This window comes from Acanthopagrus latus, chromosome 8, assembly GCF_904848185.1.
Source record: "Acanthopagrus latus isolate v.2019 chromosome 8, fAcaLat1.1, whole genome shotgun sequence".
Taxonomy (NCBI): domain Eukaryota; kingdom Metazoa; phylum Chordata; class Actinopteri; order Spariformes; family Sparidae; genus Acanthopagrus; species Acanthopagrus latus.
In genome coordinates this window covers 29,899,506-29,922,864 of record NC_051046.1, presented here as the reverse complement: position 1 = coordinate 29,922,864, position 23,359 = coordinate 29,899,506, and the positions used below count along the sequence as shown (strand labels likewise).

The 23,359-nt window shown below is 41.9% G+C and overlaps 2 protein-coding genes across 3 annotated transcripts in view; one reads left to right on the top strand and one right to left on the bottom strand.

The window, feature by feature from the left end:
* trhr2 (thyrotropin releasing hormone receptor 2) overlaps positions 1–23,136 on the bottom strand; it is a 58,967-nt gene extending 35,831 nt beyond the window's left edge. For both annotated transcript variants that reach the window (XM_037106171.1, XM_037106172.1), the window contains exon 1: positions 23,002–23,136. The gene's annotated coding sequence lies outside the window, so the exon portion shown is untranslated. The remainder of the gene's footprint in view (positions 1–23,001) is intronic.
* Positions 18,458–23,359, top strand: part of zc3h18 (zinc finger CCCH-type containing 18) — a 68,631-nt gene continuing 63,729 nt past the window's right edge. Inside the window, exon 1 of the mRNA XM_037106165.1 lies at positions 18,458–18,817. The gene's annotated coding sequence lies outside the window, so the exon portion shown is untranslated. The remainder of the gene's footprint in view (positions 18,818–23,359) is intronic.

Here is a 23,359-nt window from a genome sequence, read left to right as displayed (position 1 = left end):
AAAAGTCTAATCATTAACTTTGTGTCTGCATTACTACCTGGGTCAGTAGTAGTATGAAAATATAAAGCGCTAGTGACCCAGTGTCACTGGGAAATGCAGCCGTGGACACAGGTGCTAAGACAGCTCATCAGAATCAAAATCAGAATACTGTATTAATCCCCAAGGGGAAATTGTCTTTGTTTCAGAAACTCTGTGCAAAGTAGGATAGAACTACATCATGAGCGGAAACAAGAGCTAAAGATAAATATATAAATAAAACAGTAAAATAAACAATTAAATGAAATGAAATAAAATATACAATAAAATAATACAATAATAAAGTAGACAATCTGGGAATATATACAATATACAGCAAAATAGTTAGCATTATAAATGAAATGAGAATGAGTAATTATGGTTTATTTGCTTTGTTTTTTTGTATAAATATTCCGATTGTCAGAGGGAGGAGTTGTACAGTTTTAATGGCCACATCAAGGAATGACTTCCTGTGGTCCAGCTGCTCTTTCACATGTCTCCCTCACTCTACAAATGCCTTTATCTGTCCAAAATTATGTTTCTTTTTCCTTTAATAATGTCTCTCTGCTTCAAACAGGGCCTATGCTGTAGCAAAAACTCTATGGGAAAAAAAGGGTATTAAACTCCCATCTGGCATTAACGGCCTCCCAGTACTGCCAAAAACCATATTCCCATTTTTGGAAAAGTTGACACATTGTCTTGACCATGTATCAAAAGGAAAGATGTTGGATATTGTAAACAGATTGTGAGATGCGGCAGGATTTTCAACTTTTGTTCAAATCTTTTGTAAAAATTGTGTGATTCATGCAACTTACAATGTCGGCAGAGGTGTAGCAATGCCTCTGTCAGCCCATCCTAAACCTGAAGGTCTTTTTGAGCATTTAATGATGGATTTTATTGAACTCACTCTATGTAGGGTGTATAAATATTGTCTCATTAATGTGAAAACATTTTTTTTAAATGGATTGAATTCTCTCCATGTAAATATACCACAGCGATCTAAAATAGCTAAATCATTGTTTAGAGAAATAATTCCCCATAGGGGTCTCCCTAAAAAGTTAACAAGTGATAATGGATCACATTGTAAATAATTTTATACAAAACATCTCCAAAAGCCTGCACATAAACCTTAAATCACATTGTGCTTGCCATCCAGCAAGTGGAGGTGCAGTGGAGCGAGCTAACCAGACCCTAAAAAATAAAAACTGATCAAATTAATGGCAGAAACAGAATTTGTCATGGTTGGGATTGTACCCCTTCAATTTGTGTTTTTGAGATAAACACATAAAAACTGAACTGTCTCCTTAAGAGATACTCACTGGCCGTCCTATGAGGATGATTAACACACCGTTTCCTCAAAACAGTTTAACTCTAACTGGATTGGATGCTGATATGTTAAGCTATTGTTGTGCACTTAGCCATGTTTTTTTAAGTTAATCTTCCATCAGGTGAAAGCGGCCCTTCTGGAGCCTACGTTGGTGCAACTCCACAACATCCAGCCTGGAGATTGGGTAGTGGTAAAGGACCTGAGAAGGAAGCACTGGCGTCAACCACGGTGGACTGGACCATATCAGGTGCTGCTGACAACGCCTGACAATAGCTGAAAGGGACACCTGGATCCATGCATCCAAGTGCAAGCCTTTTCTGAGCCATGCCGCTGAAGGAAGGACAACAGCCTAACTTTAAGAGTGCTGAGAAGGGACACCGTCGGATAATTATGACTGTGGACTTCATTGTTGTTCTGGTCACCACAATGGCCGTTGCCCAATCCTGGTTTTCAACTGAGCGAAATTTGGACTCCAAACGTCCTCATATATTCATACCTTTCACATGACCAACTGATTCACCTGCAGTCATCAATCACACTGATGTCATTTATACTGATAATCAGACACCCCATCTCTTACAGAAGGGTAAGAATGGACTGTCTACAAGAACAGAGGAAGACACAGAAGAACAAATGCAGGATCAAAAGATCCTAAAAGGACATGAACTAAAACTTGCCACAGAGTAGGTGATCAGGAGAAAAACAGAACTGTTTAAAAGAAATGATTGGAAACCCTGGGGTTTCGATGCTGGTGAACAAATTAATAATTATAACGAGAAAAATAGTTGGTACTCCTTTATCAGGTAAATGAAAGCTAGAATGTAGAGTGCCAACATGACTGTTTTAGCCATTCAAAGTTCCCCAGCATTCTCTTTTCCAATTTGAGGTAAAACACCGTCCTTGTCTGATCCAGTAGTCAGTTTAGTCCAATATTATGCTAACCAACCAAAAATAGACAAGGACACACGGATAAAAAGTATAAAGTATGGTATAACGCAAATAGAAAACTACATAATCATACAACGGATCAAACAAACTTGTATTTGTCTTGTGTAGCATGGTTCTGTGATCATATGCTCCCATAAACTATCCCTTTCAAATCTACATATGCCGAATCAACTGAAATTCCTATAGACCAGAGTATTTCACACCCTATTTGCGTGTGTGCAAGTGGTAATGGCAATTTATGGGAGTGTCACATTTCCCAAATCCTGTTGCTAGTCTAACCACACAAAATTCAAAAACTGGTGACACTGTCATTACTTTTAGAGATGGAGAAACAGTGGTAATTAGTAATTTCCTTCAAGCTCCTGTGCATAAAGGCATACCACCTATTGGAAATTTTCATTGGTGGTGTGGCAAAGAGGCATTCATTTTCTTACCTCCAGGATGGTCTGTATGTTGTTATTGTGTTAATGTCACCATTACAAATTTAGCATTACTTCCTGTAAATTTAAAACAACATTCAGAGAATGGTCACAAACATAAATTGGCAGAGTTTTCTTACCTTGCACCTTATCACTGGCATATTTCTTTAGGTGAAAAATGGGGTATTGGATTACTCCCATGGCATGGTGTAACATTCCTGGCTGATCATATAGATAATATAACTAATTCAGTTTCTGCTTTTGCAAATTAATTGATAAATTGTTTCCAGTACCTAACTGCAAATGATAAATCCCACAGATTAACTCTGTATATTTTGGCAAAAAAAGGGGGTCTGTGCATGACACTAAATTTCACTGGAGAAGCATGTGTCACATTCATCCCTGATAATTCTGAAAATATTACAAGGGTAATCACAGCACTTGAAAAGATTTGCGATGCATTTGACCCTTCTGAATCAGCAGGTTTTAGTTTGAACAAGCCCCTGGGGTGCTTTCATCATTCATGTTTTAAATGTAAATTTTAATCTGTTGTGGTTGTGTTTGGTATTGGTTTGTGTTTCTGTACTTGTGCACTGACATATATGCAAGCCCTGATATACAGATGGATAAGCGGTGTAGTTGGAGGAAAAAAGACATTATATATAAAAATACCAATTAAGCCAATCCACGATAATGAGCAAGGTGTAAATTCTATGATGGAATGGGCCCCAGGAAAATCATCATGTTCATGGAGAATCATGTTGCTTGAGGTGTCAGATGATTCACAGGTGGGCCTATCCTCCACAGGGGAAGATACAGAAATGTAGATAAAATGATATTTGCTGTCCCATCTGTTACATCAAAGAATCTCTGTCCTGGGAAGGACGACATACACACTGAAGAAGACAGAAGTGTCAACACTGAGGTGTACAGAAAACCTACACATAGAGACGAGGAGACGAGATGTAATAGCATCATTCCTTATGTCAGGGGGAATATTTGAGAAACATGGCAGGATCTTCAATAAACATCATATCCCAGTTCACTTCAAACTTACCAACACGCTGAGCCAGTAACTTGTCCATCTTAAGGACAATGCGCCCAGGCATAAACATAGTAACATAGTTTATGCAGCCAGCACGCACAGATTTGTACATTGGGGAGACAATACAATTTCTCCATAAATGAATAGCCCTTCCTTGTTTTCCAGCAAAATCAGAGTGAAACTACACAAGTATACTAATTACAGGTTATCCAAAACAGGTATAGCCCAATAGGGGGAGCTGTATCCTTTTGAAGTAGAGCAAAGGACCACACAGCATCTCATACAAACAAACCAAAATCTTACAACAGAATACCGTTAGTTGGCCATGACACACGCAGAACTGGACATTCTACTTCGAGTAATGCCAGAACAAGTCTCCAGCGATTAACTGAAGTGTATTATAGAAGACTGCAATAAAAAAGTGGAGACATACAAACGGTAATGGAACAACACAAGATGGCAATAGATTGACAGGATGCTCTAGACTACAGGGATGGCAGTGTATATCCATAAATATCAGGAAGGGCCATGAAGAAAACAAGGCAACCAAGGTCTACTGCAACACCAGCCCCCATCAGCAAGTCATCAGAGGGCCTCAGCAATGACACCAAGTCTTCTAATCAGCGTTTTTTACAGTCTAGAAAAAAAGCCTACCTCACCGCTGTCACCTCCCAAAAGGAACAGGAGGAAAACTCAAAGGGGTAAGAAAAGTCTTGAACATGGGACCCCCGGAAAGAATCCAATGTGATTAACATTTCCAGCCATGAGCTAAGTAATGATCAGTGTAGTTTGTTATCACGTGACATATAATTTCTTCCCTCCAGGAGGCCCAATCCCTTCACCACAGAAGTGGAATTTTTTAAGTTTCTCAGAGGAGACTTATGGTGGTGACGATGTAGGAGAAAGTCGCACTCAGGCAGATGGCGCTAAAATTGTAGGAGGAGTTCGAAAAAGTAGGTTTTGCATATGTGGCGATTTAGCAAACATGTGCTGCAGAAGTGGGTGTGTTCTATGTCAGAAAACCCACCTCTGGGAACCTCACCTCACCCACCTCAAGGAACATTTGGATATAAGGTTTGTGAATGTGTTATTTAAAATGTGGAAGTTACACACAAAAACTCAATTGCATTCATTATAGCGTCACCTAGTGGAGCACATGTGCAGTTTTTGGTATGGAAGAACTGTGTCCTATTCTATATGTACCATATATGGCTGAAATTAATGTTTTTTGTTTATCTTGTAATACACCACACCCACATTGTCCAGTCATGACCACCTTCAAGATATGGCCTCAGGATTGGCCCTACATCATACCGACCAAATTTTGTAAAAATCGGTGTGGCCTTTCAAGAAATATAAACTTCCCATATTTTTAGGTGCCACAGCCTTCAACAGGGTTCTCGCCTTTTGAACTGCTCTATGGGCATCAGGTGGGGGGGTCTCTTTTTTTGTGATCAACTTTTTTTATTGAAAATGCACAGTATATATATGTCAACATCATATACATACATCAATAAGTGCAAAACAAAACAGAGACATATATATTCAGGGCTGTAACAATATTGAAAAGTTTTTACATTTATACAAACATTTACCACCCCATTCCCCCCCCCCGCCCCTCCCCCCCTCCCCCCCATACACACACAACCCTCCCTCCCCCAGGCGACTTCGTATGAACCTCCCAACCAGGATCTCTCTCGAAATGAATAAATAAAATAAATATACAATATAAATATATTCAAAATAAAATTCAAGATCGGCCGTGCTGCACCCTTTCTTTAACTAACTTATGTGCTGCCTCCCAGCCCTGCAAAGTCTTATGGCTGGCGCCATGCATACGGGCAACAGACCATTCCATCAGGACAATTTCAAGAAATGAGTTGGCCCATTGCCGCCAGGCCAAGGAATGTGGTGGTTGCCATCTAAGGGCCAGCATTTTCTTGGCGGCTGTGAGACCAGCCCATAGAATGCGTCTATGTTGCAGGGACAGATTTAAAGCAGAGTCATCATTAAGCAAAAGTAAGGCTGGGGAGACTGGGATCTTGATCTTGAGAATATCACTTAAAGTGAGAGATATTTCTTTCCAGAAACCAACCACACCGGGGCACTCCCAATAAACATGCAAAAACGACCCCTGGACATTAAGTGAACAAAGATCACAATTCGGGGATGTGGCAATCTTCATAGCATAACGTCTTCTGGGGGTGAGATACATCCTGTTAACATATTTATAATGTATTAACTGGTGGTTGGGGTTTTTAGAAGTGCCACTAAGGTTTTTCCACACTGTATCCCAGCAAATCTCTCTGTCGTTAACTTCATTTAAATCTCTCTTCCAAATGCCCTCTACTGGTAAGGATTTATGGGGTCCAGAAAGGAATTTGTAAAGTTTAGAAACCATCCCCCGTGTAGGTCCTATAGAGGCAAGCAACTTACGTAGAGGGTGTGTGGGAAGAGCTACTCCCCAAGGGACACCATATGCCCGCATAGCTGATCTTAATTGCATATAAAAGAAAAAGGATGAACCCGGAAGACCAAATTCTGCTTGTAGATCGTTAAAAGCTCGTAAACCATGGACGTTATATAGATCCTTTAGTATGTTCACTCCTCTATTCTTCCAATGCGGAAATGAAAAAGGCATATTACCAGTAAGAAGTGAGAAGTTATTGAAAATGGGTGTGTGATTATGCCATTTATGATCAGCGCCAACATGCCTCATTGCAGTACGGTAAGATGCAAGTAAAAATGAAATAACAGGGCCTAAACGTAATTTGGCTTTTTGCAATGGTATGTTAGCATACACCAAGTCTTGCAACCTGTGGGGTAGCGCAACATTCTCCTCAATTGGTCTCCAAGAAACAGCGGAACTCGGGTCGAACCATGTAGATAGGGGGCGTAGCACATAGGACCAGGAATAGATTTTAAAATCTGGGAGAGCTAGCCCCCCTTGATTCTTGTCTCGCTGAAGAGTCGTGAGTTTTATGCGAGGCCTTTTTCCTTTCCATATAAACTTAGAGACCAATGACTGGAGTTTATCCCAGTATCCCAAAGGGGGAGCGAGAGGGATCATGGAGGAGTAAAAATTAACACGAGGGAGTATGTCCATTTTAATTATTGCTATTCGGGCCTGAAGAGAGTTTGGAAGATTCGACCAGCGCTCAAAGTCCCTCTCGATCTGGCTATATATACCTTGAAAATTTTTTATTGCTATAGACGATGTGGAGGGAAAAATTCGAATTCCAAGATATTTAAAGCTTTTGACTACTGGTATATGGGAGGGCAGGGGAACCTGATGCGCAGCTGGATTTAAATGCATCAGTGCTGACTTATTCCAGTTAATTTTGTATCCAGAGAGTGAGCTAAACATATCAAAGGAGGAAAGCAAATGTGGGATTGAGGAACCAGCACTGCCGACATAAAGAAGAATGTCGTCAGCGTATAAGGAAATACGATGCTCTGTGTTACAAAAAGTGATAGAATGTACTGATGGGTGCAGTCTTATTTTCTGCGCCAGCGGCTCGAGGGAAAGAGCGAAAAGTAATGGTGAAAGGGGGCAGCCCTGACGAGTGCCCCTCAATATTGGGAACTGGGCAGAGCAGACATGGCCTGTGCAGACCATTGCTGAGGGATTTGCGTACAAAACTTTAACCATATTGATGTAATGCAAACCTAGCCCAAATCTGTCCAACGTTGTCCAAAGATATTCCCATTCTAACCGATCAAACGCTTTTTCAGCGTCCAACGATAGGACCGAGCAAGGAGAATCGATACTACTAGATGCATGAATGATGTGTAACAAGCGACGGACATTGTCAGATGCTAGGCGAGTTCTAATAAAACCAGTTTGGTCATTGTGTATGAGCTTTGTAAGATGTATTTCCAACCGGGTTGCAAGTACTTTTGCATATAGTTTAACATCCCCATTCAGGAGGGAAAGAGGTCTGTAATTACCACATTTAGTTAAATCTTTGTTCGGTTTGGGCAAGACTGTAATTATAGCAGTATTAGTGCTGGAATTAAACGCACCCTTATCAATGGCCATGTTAATCATATCCAATAATGGTCTGCCCAAGATATCCCAGAAAGTGAGGTACAGCTCCGGTGGAATTCCATCCCACCCTGGGGATTTGCCCTTTTTCATATTAACGAGAGCCTTCCTCAACTCTTCTAGCGAAATGGGGGTATTGAGTGATTCTGATTCGTTATCGGACAGGGAAGGTAGATTGAGATCCTGAAAAAAGTCTGCACACGCCTGCATATCAAGGGAAATTTCAGATTTATAAAGAGATGAGTAGAAAGATTTAAACTCAGAGTTGATATCAACTGGATTGCTTAGGGTACGGCTAGGTGTTACGATGGCTGTAATATTTGAATATTTTTCATGGGTTTTCAGTCTTAAAGCTAAAAGGTGGCTTGGTCTGGCATCATTGAAATAATATGTTCTTCTGGTCCTGTGCATCAAAAACTCTGCCCTACGTCTTAACAAAGAATTCAATTCAGTTCTTGTCACAGCTATTCTGCCTTGCACTGCATCAGAATATGTGGCCCGTTGCTGCACCTCTAGCTCGGCGAGCGCATTCTCCAGTTCAGTTATCTTGTTCAGTCTGCTCTTATTAAGGTGGGATGAAAATGAGATTGAGGAGTCCCTAATACAGCCCTTTATAGCGTCCCATAAAAATCTAGGATCATCCACTGAGCCTGCATTAACATCTATAAAAAAGTTTAGCTTCTCCTTCAGAAAAGTGCAGAAATCATCATTTTTGAGAAGTGAGACGTTGAACCGCCAACGTGGGGCTCTTGGTGGTGTACCTAGGAGTGTGAAGCGCGCTGCAACAATGCCATGATCCGATAAAGAACAAGGCTTAATAACAACATCATGTATTTCAGAAAGGGAAGTAGCTGAGGTTAAAATATAATCTATTCTGGAGAAGCTCTGGTGTCTAGCTGAATAAAAAGTGTACTGTTTGGATGTGGGGTTGATAGAGCGGTACAAGTCTGTTAAGCTAAATGCTGACAGAAAATTCTGAAAGTCTTTTGATGCTTGTAACTGTGTGGCCGTGGAGCGCTGAGTAGATTTGTCCAATATCACATTTGCATAGCAGTTCATGTCAGCACCGAGAATAAGTGAGAAGTCTTGTACGTGCACTAAGACTTCTGTTAATCTGGGAAAGAATTCTGATTCATATTGGGATGGAGCATAAACTGATATAAAAGCAAATTTGCGTCCAGATATAATAGTCTTAATGTAAGAGATCCTACCATCCTCACTGCCAAATTGACCAAGTACAGTTATTGAGAGGTTACGTCTCAGTACCACTAGAGATCCCCTAGTTTTGATGTCCAGTGACGCTGAGGCGGCCACATGATAGTGTTTATTTGAAAATCTGCGGACATCTATAGTTCTTAAGTGGGACTCCTGTATAAAGGCAACGTCCACATGTTGTCTACGTAACAGGTCTAAGCAGGCTGTGCGCTTAATTTGACCATTCAGCCCATTTACATTCCAGCTGATTACATGCATACTACACATGGTGACCAATGGAGGCTGGTATCGTGATACAAGATTAGGGTAGAGTAGAGACTACCTATGTTGCAGTTGACCGACCAAAATGTAAAATTAAAGTGTTGAGAGAGATCCATCCCACCCCAAAACCCCTGTCGCCATGAACCCGCCACCCTCAAAAGAACAAGAGAGGGCAAAAACACAAACACCCACAAAAAAGTAAAAAAAAAGAAAAAACAAAAGCAAAGTTTTACTCCTCCTAGGGAGCCTGACTTCCCCTCCATGTTGGACCTGTGATCCTCGAGAGGCGTGTTCCTTCCCAGCTCGCGCACAGGTCCCCCCCACCCGATAACAGATTACAGTTATATCATATCATATCACAGTAATGATCATAGCGATTGTAACTGAGCTACCCAGAATGTACAACCATGTGGTAGCCTGGGTTATCAGTACTAGATGCAACTAAAACATGGCTGGTAAAATTATAACAGTAGAGTTGGCAGCATGCCAAGACTATATCAACAACCTTCCTTTTAGAAAACAGAGTTTGGTCTTAAACAAAAATCAAAAAGAGACCTAGTAACAACAATAACATAAATCCCTGGCATTCTGCAGATTTGTGGAGTCAGTATTTCTTCTTTATTGGGAACAGAGAGCGTGATATAAGCCAGCTGGACTCATTCATAATATGAAGAATTTGAATCCAATGAATGAAACAGAGTATGTTTACAAAGCATTTAGTTAAAGTAAACAGCTGGTTGGATTACCTGTTTAGTGAAACTATTCACCGAGGGAGTTGATGAAACCTTTTACCTCCCTTGGGGTGTTGAAAAAGTGGCTCACTCCTCCTCGCATCACCTTGAGTTTTGCAGGATAGAGGAGAAAAGTGCGAAAGTTCAGTTTCTGCAGAGCGTCCATTGCCTCGGAGAAGGCCAGCCTGCGTCTGAATGTGTGCGGGCTGTAGTCCGGGGTGAAGCGGATGGTTCTTCCCTCCATCTCCACTGCTGCGCCGCGCGCCGCTTTCAGGATCTTATCTCTGTCAGTGAAGCGCAGTAGCTTGAAAATGATGGTGCGAGACACAGGTCTGCCATTTGCGTCTTCCTTCGGAGCACCTAAACGGTGCGCGCGCATAATTTCAACAGGTCCCAGATTAGGAAACCACCGTGGTATGGCATCCGTCAGGAAAGCAAGAACATTCAGTGTCTCTGCGCTTTCAGGGACTCCATGCACACGTACATTGTCTCTGCGCGACCTGTCTTCCATGTCGGCAATTTTGTCCTCCAGCTGTGCATGTTTTTCTGCCAATTTGCTCACCGATGAAGAGAGCCGACTGTCCATCTCCTCCACACGGTTCTCGTCCTTCTCCATATAGTCCACACACTTAGAAATCTCAGCCTGCATGGCAACCATCTCGCCGCGGAATACCGCGACCTGTGCATCCACCAGAGCTTGTGTCTTGTTAGTCAGCTGAGACACCACGTCTTCCACGAGTGTGGGGATAGCCTCTTTGATAGCTTCTGCAACTGCTACCTTAACTAGCGCGGCGAGCTCCTCGTTGTCGGCTGAAAAGTTTGTCGTTTTTTCCAAACTTGCTGCCATCGTCACATTGTCGGCGGAAGACGGCCGAATTGTAGTCGGCTGTTCATTTATTGTTTTATTCGGACTTGTTGTCGCCACGCTAACGGCTGAAGGAGATGTTGCTGGCTGTTTGTTTGTCGTTTGTTTCGAGCTAGCTGCCACACCGACGGCTGGACGAGGTGTTGGTGGCTGCCTGTTTGTCTGTCCCCTCGAATTTGGCATCTCAATGTGCACAAAACTTCCACAAGACAGAAAAAATTAACCGAGAGCGCAAAAAGTAGCGTTGGATATGAAAATAATGCTTAAATATTGAGGGGTTCTGCGGAGCGACGAAGCGAAGCGTCTACATCCCTCGCGATGGTCACGTGACTCCCCAGGTGGGGGGGTCTCTTGACCTCCTTAAGGAGCACTGGGATAACCCAAGGGCCGAACAGGAGAATGTGGTAGACTATGTGATGAGAGACAGATTGGAGCAGATAACAGCCTTGTCAAAGGAACACATGCAGTCGGCACAAGCCAACTAGAAGACCTGGTATGACAAGAAGGATAGAGACAGAACTTTCCATCCTGGCCAGAAGGTGCTGCTGTTGCTTCCCACCAGTGACAGTAAGCTGTTTGCCAGGTGGCATGAACCTTATGAGATCACTAAACACCAGGGTAAGGTCACCTATGAACTGCATATGTATGACAAATTAAAGAAGCATTAGTGTTTCCAGGTTAACCTGTTGAAGGAGGTTCAGAAGCCTGAACAGCCAACCCAGTAGCCTGTCCAGCAGCACCTTTTCATCTGTCCTGGCACTGAAGAGGAAGTGTGTGAGCAGTTGTTCCCCATAAATGTTTCTGAGCATGCTGGGATGGATGTGTCCCATCTTCAACCTGTCCTGCAGAGGGAGATAAAAGCATTGCTGGATTCAGAACTGTTCCAAGAGAAATGGCTTCACAACCCTGGTCCAGCACAAAGTGCACCTGAAAGCTGATGCTATTCCCCATCGCAAGTCCTACTGGATTCCTGAGAAGTTGGTGTCGAAGGTCAAGAAGGAGATGGACCTGATGATGCAGCTGGGCATCATTGAAATGTCAACCAGCCAGTGGGACAGCCACATTGTTTTGGTCCCAAATAAAAACAGGTCACTGAGGTTCTGCATCGACTTAAGATATCTGAAGTCCTATCCGATGCCCAGCATTGACGAGCTGCTGGAACGAGTGGGGAATGCAACGTTCATTACCACTTTGGACTTGAGCTGGGGTAGGGTACTGGCAGCTGGCCCTGGCACCAGAGACAAAGGAGCTGGCAGCATTTTTAACACCCTATGGCAAGTTCCAATTCAAGGTGATGCCATTCGCTCTCCAGGGGGCACCAGCTATGTTCCAAAGGATCATGGATCAGGTCTTGAGAGGGGTGCTACAGTTTGCAGCTGCCTACCAGATCTAGAAGGACCATGTGGCTCACCTCCAGAGCGTCCTCCATCTGATCAGATCACCTGGACTGACCATCAATCCCAGCAAATGTGTTTTTGCATGCCGACAGGTACCTAGTCAAGCCTCGAGTGGTGAAGGTGGATGCCATCCACTCATTTCCTGTTCCCACCACTAAGAAGAGAGTGTGTGCCTTCCTTGGACTGGTTGGGTGGTATAGGAAATTGTTCCAAACCTTGCTGACAGGGTAGCCATACTCACAGACCTCACAAAGGCCTCCGGCCATAACAGAGTGAAATGGATGGACGAGTGTGACCGAGCGTTTGAAGACCTTAAGCGGTCCATCACTTGTGAGTCTGTTCTCCACAACCCAGACTTCTCAGAGCCATGCATGCTTCAGACAGACGCTTCTGGAGCTGGCCTTGGGGCAGTGCTTCTTCAGGACATCGATGGAGAGAGACGTCCTGTCCTGTTACTGAGCCGCAAGCTCCTGGACCGGGAGACCAGGCATTCAACTGTGGAGAAGTAGTATTTAAACATGGACCATGGGCCGTGGAGTCGCTGAGATACTACTTGCTGGGTCATCACTTCATCCTCGAGACGGCTCATCGGGCTCTGCAATGGCTTACTTTTCAGACAGTTTTATGTGAATTTGACGCCATTCTTCACAGTCGTCCTATCACCAAGGCTTCTAGAGATCCAAATGACCTTGAAGCACTTACCCCGAATCACCTTCTGCTTCTTAAGACCACACCATCACTACCACCAGGACAGTTTCAGAGAGAAGAGATGTATGCTCGCTGCAGGTGGAGACAAGTTCAGTATATGTCAGATTTGTTCTGGAAAAGATGGACAAAATAAATAAAATATCTTCCCCAGCTGCAGTAGAGGCAGAAATGGTCTAACATCTGACACAACTTCACACCAGGAGACATCATGATTATCCTGGACAACTCTGCACTTCAAAACTCCTGGCTAACTGGGACAATGGTCAAGACCATCGTGAACAAAAATGGTTGTGCGTCATGTTCAGGTCAAGACAAAGACCAGCCTTCTGAACAGGGTGAAGAATTAATTAATATCATGAGTTCCATGTTGATTGGTGGAAGTGGGCATGGCCTATTCGTCATTACCATCAATGTTTGCGTTTTATTAATTTGTGGCAAGCTGGAAGGACCCAGAGACACGAAACTTGGTACTTGGAGTATAAATGACATCCAAATGCTGCTCCAAAAATTTGATCCCAATCCATCAGATGGGGAACTATAACATAGGGTGTAAACTTCAAAAGGCTCTCCCCGCAAAGCCATAACTGCTATTGACTTGAAATGTTTCATACATGTTCTCCTGATAGTCCTCTACAAAAAGGATCTTGCACCATGAAAACCGCTATTACAGATTTTTTGCTAATTTGCATAACATTAAAAAACAGTAAAATGATTAGAACTTTTGAAAGATTGACTCTATCAGCACCAAATTTGGTATAAACCTTCGGGGGGTGACAAGACATTAAACAATAAATAAATAAATGAAGGGCAATGGCGCACTATAAATGCCATTAGCATGTAGCTGAAAACCCAATTTGAAAATATTCTGGGGCTTATCATGGCTATGTGTTGCACAGATCTTTGAGGAAGACGGCGGCCAATGTCATCGACTGCAGGGGATGAGGGTCAGGATGGTTGGTTTGGGGCAAAAGAGGTTAGAAACCGCGGATTGCCGCTTGCAGCTATGTTTATTATTTATTTATTGTGCCAGTTTATTAGGGTTCTAACCCCGAAGCGGTAGAAACCTTCTAAAATTGAGCTGGTTTATAATAATAATAATAATAATAATAATAATAATAATAATAATAATAATAATAATAATGACTATCATCGTTATTATTATTATTATTATCATCATCATCATCATCATCATCATCATCATCATCATCATCATCATTATTATTATTACTTGTTGTCTGCCACTTGAGCTCAAATTCCCGTGAGCTAGAATGGGCCAGAAACTTGAAACTTGGCAATGATTGGAAATGATGTGCATCAACTTTTATTAAAATATGAGCCCAGTCAGCCACACGGTGGCGCTGTAACTAAGGCTTGAAAATGTGTTTTTGGGAAGGCCATGCCCCTCACACTGTAGGTCTGATTGACTTGAAATTTGACACACAAGTCCAGCTCCATGTGCTCTACAAAAAAGCTTCTGGGACCATGCAGCTCCGCCGACCTAGATTTTTTGCTAATTTTCATAATGTGAAAAAAGTAAAATGAATAGAACTTTTGAAAGATTGACTCTATCAACACAAAATTTGGGATATGGCTTTGGGGGATGAAAAGATACATTTCTACTATGAATTAGCCAGAAAACTGCGGGAATGAGGGTCAGAGTAGCCGGTTTGGGGCAAAAGAGGTTAGAACCCGCAGATTGTTATTGTTATATTATATTTGTTGTTGTTATTATTATTATGTCATGTCATGTCATTGTCCGAACCGCTTATCCCTTTCCATGGGGTTGTGGGGTGTTGCTGCTGGAGCCAATCCCAGCCTTGTCTCAGGGCAAGGGCAGGGTACTCCCTGGATAAGTCGCCAGCTCATTGCAGGGCATTATTATTATTATTATTATTATTATTATTATTATTATTATTATTATTATTATTATTTGTTGTGTCATCTTGTTATGATTTCTGGTAAGAGGAAGTGGGGGTGGCCTCTACATTATTTCACCTGCCCAGTTTGTTCGCAGATTTGGCTTGTAGACAAAGAAGGTTGAGTGAGGCCCCTATATTTTTTCTTTGACCGTAATTTCCACTTAATTTTGACCATAACTTTTGTTAATTACATCAACAAACAAATCTGGAATTGGACTATGGTTTTTTATTAAATCAGTCACAGAAAGGAGCCTACTTTGCCTCTTGGTGGACTATTTATAAATCAAATCGCTACGTGGTGTTACATGTGACTTGTCCTCATGATGAAAACATGACTTACCGCATATTTGACACCACCCCCCAAGACACAAGAAGAACACAAAAATAAATATTTTACTAAGGAAAATTACAAAAATAATAGTGAGTTTTACTTACTTGAATAAGTAACTTAAGTCTGATTACTGGTTTGGAAGCAGTAACACATTAGATTACTCGTTACTGAAAAAAGTGGTCAGATTAATGTAATGCATTACTGGCATCACTGATTGTGTAGCTTAAGTGCAACATGGAGCTTGAAGATGTAAAGAAAAGTCGGAGGTATGGAACCATTTTAAATTAAAGCTGCAAGAAGCAATGAACAGGCCCTCGCAGTCCACGCTTGTTCACACAACACCTTCCACTAAGGAAGTCGTTCCATTATAATTTGGTGGCCTGCTACTGCCAGTATGCAATAATGTATGCTGAAGTCAGAAAAACTGTGTGAACTGCTGCATGATTCCCCAGACAAAGACTGAGTCCACTTCTGGAGCTGGCTGAAGAGAATGTCCGCATGAGGCATGATGCAATGGAATAATTTCAGGAAGAAGCTGAAAGTATCATCGTCCAGTAGCCTCACAAACCCTCCAACTTCCCGCACAGTCATAGGCTCAAACTCCCCTTACAGTTTCAAAACATGGATGATGTCACCTTTGTGCTCAAACAGTGTTCATGGCACGGATATGGAAGTTCCATCTTACTGTGCTTGCTCTTGGGAATCTGTGTGCCACCATTCTATCAAGCACACTGGTTCCTTTGGGAGATCTTGAAAGAAATCCAGAGAAATCCAGCCAGGTCAGAGAAGAACTGATTAACTAATGGGATGTCAGATGTCACCTGCTGCATGATAAAAGCTGAATAGGAAGAAAGATGAATATTTAAAAAGCTGAAAAGGCAGAAAAGCTGAGAAGTAAGAGGGCTGAAAGAGCTTAGAAATTTGAACAGTTTCAGTGGCTGGTCATATGCTAGAGCAGTAGCAGAGCCAAAGTTGAAAATGTCTCCATAAGAAAGAATGGGAAAAATGCCTCCCAAACTCCTGCGATTTTTGAAAGAAATGTAATGGATATTGGCAAAATATTTATATATTGAGTCACAGGAGACATTGCTGAACTCTGTGATGTCTTTTTTTCATTTGTGTAGAGTGAAAAATGAGGGTGGCAGAGTTACAGACAAAACAGGTACCATCTGCTCTCCTCTAGAAATTTAGGCTCAAAATAAACATTGCGGGAGCTTATAGCAGGCTGGAGTGCTTGTCACTCTAGGACTTCTACAGCCAAAAGTGTCCCACATCTGAAATAAGACCATTACGTGAAAGCCAACAAGATGTCCCACATGTCTATGTATATAGTGTCTATCTGTAGTAAAAGATGTGTGATCCATATCAAGCTGAAGAAATTTTTTTCTCCAGTTCTTCCAGCTGCTCTACACTCTAGCGATGATGTCACGCCCTCTAGCTCTCTCTTTTGCTCTCTGCATTAAGTGCGGCACTTGTTGCATTATTTATTAAGATAATTCTTAATAGATTTCTGTAGTTCAAACAACTCGGAATTGTAGTTGAGAACTTCAGTTAAAACAGCCAAAGTATTTTAAAAATGTTCAGTTTAAATGGGGCTTGGCTCATGATTACAGTTAATGTGTCAGGCCAGGCCAGGCTCGGACACAATGTGCATGGGCTGGGGTCGGGTCGGGCTTTATTTTCGGGCCCAATCTAAGCTCTATGGCGGACATGCTGTCCAGGAGCCCACAACAGGGAACGTGGCACAGCAGAGACAGCCACACAGATGTTGAGTGTTATGTTGCTGCTGTGATGAACAACATCCCGGCATCATAGATGAAAATGGATGGCATCCAAGCAGTGACAGCCACTGATGAGCAACTCCAAGTCATATTCAGGTACATTAAGAACGAGTGGCCTGAACACATAAAACACATAAAGAGCTGTGCAAGAGAGTATTTTCCGGTGAGAAATGAACTGTCTGTGCATGATGGGTTGGCACTCAGAGGGAGCAGGATAGTGATACCAGGGTCAATGAGATCAGAAATGTTAGAGTGAATACATGATGGTCATCAAGGACTTAACAAATGCAGAATGAGAGTAAACACTTCAGTGTGGTGGCCTGGTATAGCTTCACAAATCACACACAAAGTGGAGAGCTGCATGTACTCTCGGGAGCATAGGAGAGCACAGAGCAGAGAGCCTCTACTGTCAACAACCCTCCCAGGCAGGTCATGGAGAAAAATTGGCATAGGTCTCTGTGAACCTCAAAAAGCTAACTTTCTTGACATAGCAGACTACTATTCCAGATACCTGGAGATACTCCACATGTCAACATGTCCACTACAAGTGCTCAGGTGACTGTAAAGCTGAAAGCTACTTTTGCCCAGTATGGAATACTGGAGGAGGCTGTCAGTGATAACGGGCCACAGTTCACCAGTGACGTTCCAAAACTTTGCCCATGAGATGAGCTTCAAGCATGTGACCTCTAGCCCCCACAACCCACATGCTGAACATGCAGTGCAAACGGCCAAAAGAATACTGAGACAAAAAGATCCACTTCTGGTTCTTATGGCTTCTGGCTCTACAGATCCTCACCGCACAGCAGTACTGGTGTCAGTCCGGTGGAACTATTAATAGGTAGGAAAATCCAAACAACTTTACCTACTCTGGCTAAAGTCCTGCAATCAAAATGACCGAACCGACAACATGTCACAGCTAAGGATACTGTTGAGAAGACGAAGCAAGCTTTGCACTACAGTAAGTAACATGGTGTGAAACAACTCACACAGCAATGGACTGGTAATCTGGAATTTGGGCAGACGCCAGGGGGGCCGCCGGCTGTCATGGGCCATTTGGGCGGGCTGACCAATCACAGAGCAGACCCAAGAAAACTTCTCTCTGCCCCCTTTCAAGCATCAATTAAGACTTTACACTAAATGACAACCATATTTGTTCAGTTTATTTATGCTAATTAAAGCTGGCAATCTAATCAGCATTTGTACACCACATATGAGTCTCTATATCAAAGTCATGGTTACCCTCTGCAGTCTACAGTCACAAATTTTTATATCAGTCTGCATTGTTTTGAAGCTAAATGTCTTATTCAGATGTTCAAAAACGTGCATGGTTCAAAATAAAACAAATCTACCTGCATTTTTTAATTTGATTATTTGTTTGCAAAAGTTAAAATGAAGCAATGCCTTCTGGGAATTTGAAGACTAACTCAAGTAGACCACTAACTCAAGTAGACCACCTCTGCCTGCTTGTTGGAAGTTGGAGATTGGAAGTTGGAGGTTGACTGAGATTAAGCTAGCAAAAAAATTAATCGAGGCATCAAGAGACACAAGGGGCGAGCAGAGAAAAAGAGAGAAATCTAAGAGAGCACTGTTGTTTGGCGGTGAAAAATGCTGCAAATTGACTGAGTTGTTTTTAAAATCAAGTGCAGCTTGAGCTAGCATTAGCGCTAATACTGCTAGCACTAATGTTAACGACACAGCTGAGCCAGCACACCAGGGAGAAAGACAGGACAGTGAGGAATATGAGCAAGAGCAGGAACAAAACAAGCAAGAGTAGGATGAAGAGGTACACATGGATAACTGCATGACGGTAAGACATGTTTTTATTATGGAGCGGCTGGCTCTGATGATTTATTAATTTGTTTTATGCATTGGGGTTGTGCATTGTTCTGGTGCAGTTGTTTATAGCATGGGAATTGTCAATTTGGATCAAATGTGCCTCAAAAGTGACTTAAAAGTTGAACGCACTCCACCCACCCGCTCGTGGGCCGCTGGTGGGTGAAAATGCCAGGGCCATTTTTTGTTCCCAGTCCATGACTGCACTCACACCAGTGGTGACACTCGCATAGACCTCCGTTGTAAAAAATGGCGGCGCTTTGTACAGCCTACTTCCTGGTTATGGAGCTCGGATTAGTTCCAAACACTGTGATTTGGGCACTGGACCTCATTCACTTACATTACAGCGCATCAAATAGTTCCAGAGGTAAGTTGCTGAAATATCGACCTTTTTTGAATTGTCAACTGTCTATATTGTATCAGAGGCCCTTTGTGATGCTTATACTGGTCTTCATTTGTACGTGCACAGCATAATTATCTATATTTTATCTTGGTTGTTAGAGCCAATTTTCAAGCATTGCCCGCTAGCTTGTTACCTAGTGCGACTTCACCGCAGTTAAAGACTGTACTGTAATGTAAGAGTCTGGTAATGAATCGCTAGCAACTTTTATATTAAAGATGTTTGGTAACTAACAAGCAGGATTTACATGTATTACCAAGGGGCTTTATTTATTTTGGCTTTTATCTGCTGAACCTGACCATGTCGGCTATCGTTAGTCGGTTATGTGTGTGATATAGGACTCATTCTAGCTGCTAGCAATAGAAATAAGTGGGCGTTTGTGATAAATATTTCATTTAATATTTCATTGAATTTTGGGATATACTACCTTTATTATTATGTGACGTGTTGGTTGGCTGCATTTAATTTTTTGTGCTGTTCTTTGTTCAGTTTAACATGGTTACTCTCATTACTTCATGTAGGCTACTGCACTTTATTTTAAGCGGCTGCTGCTTGAGGTCACGACGGCGTCTGCTGGTGGTCACGGCAGCTGACGATGGTAACGGTGGCTGCTGCTAATGGTCTGCGAATTGGCTGCTAATCTGGTCCTTCTCCTGAGTTTTTTTTTTCCATTTGGTTCTTCATGGTTGCTATGTCATGGATCACCTGCCCCTGGTTTTTGTTTTTCTTGTTCACACATACAAACACACATTCTTGTTGTCTGTCATTGTTTAATAAAAAATCCATCCATCCATCCATCCATCCATCATCTGTACATATTCTATGTACGCCGCTTAATCCTCTGCAGGGTCGCGGGGGGGCTGGAGCCTATCCCAGCTGACTTAGGGCGAAGGCAGGGGACACCCTGGACAGGTCGCCAGTCCATCGCAGGGCCACACATAGAGACGAACACTCTCACACACTCTCATTCACACCTACGGACAATTTAGAATGATCAATTAACCTCAGTATGTTTTTGGACTGTGGGAGGAAGCCGGAGTACCCGGTGAAAACCCACGCTTGCACAGGGAGAACATACAAACTCCACACAGAAAGATCCCAGGCGTCCCAACCGGGACGCGAACCGGCGATCTTCTAGCTGTGAGGCAGCAGTGCTAGCCACTGGGCCACTGTGCAGCCCTTAATAAAAAATACTTTCTTTAAAAACATTGATTTTTATCAGCCATCCTGGAGACAAATCATTCCTTTGAGGACAACTATGTAAACATCTTGGCTAGATGGTTTGGACATTACTTGACATGTCTTGAAGACATACTTATCACCCACCTATCCACCTATGTAGTACTGAGTTCCCTCCCCAGACATATTAACAGCCATTCACACCTAGGTTCATCTAGGGCCGGTTGGGTCAACAACCCACAAGTGGCCCTAATGACTCTGAAACTCAGAGCTCACGTGTCCTTAACGACTCTGCAAGGACACTCCCATACAAAGCTGAAAAGCCTACAACTCCCTTCCAGTTAGTTAAAACTGAAGAAGCCTCTTGGATGAGAGATGAAATGTCCAAGTCCAGTTGCCTACAATACAGTACCATGACCAGGATGACTGAGAACCTTCATCAACAATAATCATTTAGCAACCATAAATAGCAATAATAACAATTGTCTATTTGAAATCTGTCTGGTAGTAAAATAATGTACTGTAAAGAAATAGATCTTGCTGTGAATGTAAGTTTTGAATATACCAAAGGATCAATTGCACTGTACAGCTGCAGAAAATTCTTGGGACGCCATGAATCCCCCTGTTCCCCTCTAGGTCTGCAGACCTCAGATTGAAGGCCAGAAGTGAACCATGCCTGGTGAAGCTTCATCAAGATCCAATAGTCAGTAATATGCAGTATTAAAATCATAATATTGCTGAGCATGCAGTGTAACAAATAACCTCAATACTTCAAGAAGTAAACACACTCTGACTATATTAAGATCATTTAACATGATATTCTGTTCATGCACACAAATAAAATCTCTCAGAATGCACTTACGATGCCTCCTAGTGTAATTCTACTAAAGTTAAAACCATGCCCCTTAAATCATGTACAGCAGAAGATCTTCTAATTAAAGTCATTTATTATACTGTAACTGCTAAAAAGATTTTGAGGTAATTAGAGGACAGTGTGAATTAATTTTTCTATCTAGAGATTCTTGAGGTTTTGTTGACGTTTCACATTCTGCTGAAATCCTAATTAACCAATGTGCAAAACGGTTAAAGTTTACAAGGCATCTGTTGCTCTTTTCACTTATCTCCCTGCCCAGTCACACACACTATTGAACCTCCCCTCCTGGGGGCTGCCTCTAATAAATTGAGGTGGACATGAAACGAAAAGTAATTTAGCTTTACTATGTTGCCATCAATCAGACTGCATTAACTCTTCATTCCATTACATCCACTACTCAGTAGAGCTGTATGACTACCCACAATGCTTGGTTGATTGAGGTGCCCCAGGAACACAGATGGAGGCCTTCCTGTTGTACTGCAGTGTACACACACAGATGCAACCAATCTTTTCAATATGAGAAATGAATAAAGGTAGATTTGCAAATTGATTCAATTTAAGAATTTAAGATCTTACATAAACAGTTAGCTATTGATGGGTTTTGTTTCATAATAAGAGTATGATCACATTTTGGGAGGTACGTGCCATTGCTTTCTTGCTTCGAGCTGATATCAACTAAGTCTGAGTTGCCTAAATGAATAGTAAACATTTCTATATATAATGAAGCAATGACTGACATAAATACTTGCTGGTCACCACACCTAATACACCTAAGCACAGAGGTAACGCTGTTTTGGAATTCTTGTTAGATGTGGCTTCTCTGTACAAATTTTTCATCTTTAAGCCCACAGAATTAAATGTTGGTTCATTTTGGCTGAGCTATACACCACCAAACCCAAATGATACCTGCATCCATGATCATCCTGGTCTGCTGTTCAAGTTCAAGGTGATCATTCAGCCTCAGTCCTCAGTTGGATTCATTCAGTTAAGTCCTCCTTAACATTAAGAATGAGCTTGACACCTCTATTTCCTGCCTGAGTTGAACTCTGGTTGAGTCTTTCCTCTTGGGATGATAACAGATATCTGGCAACTGATTAAATTCTGTTAAGGGCAGTCAGTACGCTTGAGGTCAACAAACAAGCTGTAAAAATGTTGGTAGAGGAAACCAGTGGGCACCAAAGCCGTTTCAAGTGCTTCACTGGACAGTGACCCATGTAAATGATGGTTAAAGCACTATGAAGTTGAGTGGCTAAAACACCAGGGGCTTTGCAGATACATGCAACTGTTGATAAGAGAAATGGCTTATTTCTCAGGAAATCTATTTGATTTAAAAACAGACCTATGGTTTGATGTTGGAGTATATACATTAAAAAAAATAGCCCAACAAGTGACTTAAATGTTAAAATATGAATCAAATGCAATGAGAGTAGATATGCGGCAATGCTTCTTGTCCATGTTATGCTGTATTTGAGCTACTGTCAGATGTCCCCAGATCTGAATCCAAAAAAGGCAACTATGAAATTATTTATTTATTTCTTGTTTCTTTTTTCACTTTCTTTGTGTCATATGTTTGTCACACAATAAACGTATATGAATGGTTTTACATCATGGCATGGTTGTAGCTTCAATAGGCTTGACATGGAAAGCAATAGGTAGACAGACACAACTGTAAACTAAAAAAAGAGAGAGAGAAAAAATAATTTACCTTTTGTATCATGTCAGCTTCCTCCAGATTCCTCCTGTTCTTCAAGCCTCTATCTGTCTTTACATATTAGAAATATTCGATTTTATCTGTTTATGTGTTCGGCAGCATAGCTATGCTGTAATCTGTATACTATAGAACACCTTGTTACTCCGCGATGAGATCCATCGAGTCACACAGATGTACTGGGGAAGCAAGCAGTGGTGCTTTTAAAATAAAAGCACAGTACTTATTTTGGAATATGGCAAAGTGACGATTTCAGTTCTAAGGATTGAGAATCAACCTTTGCTGGTCCTTAATTTTGTGATGGGTTGAATTTCTTAAGAAATTATTCAAATAATGTCTAAATGGCTAATAAATT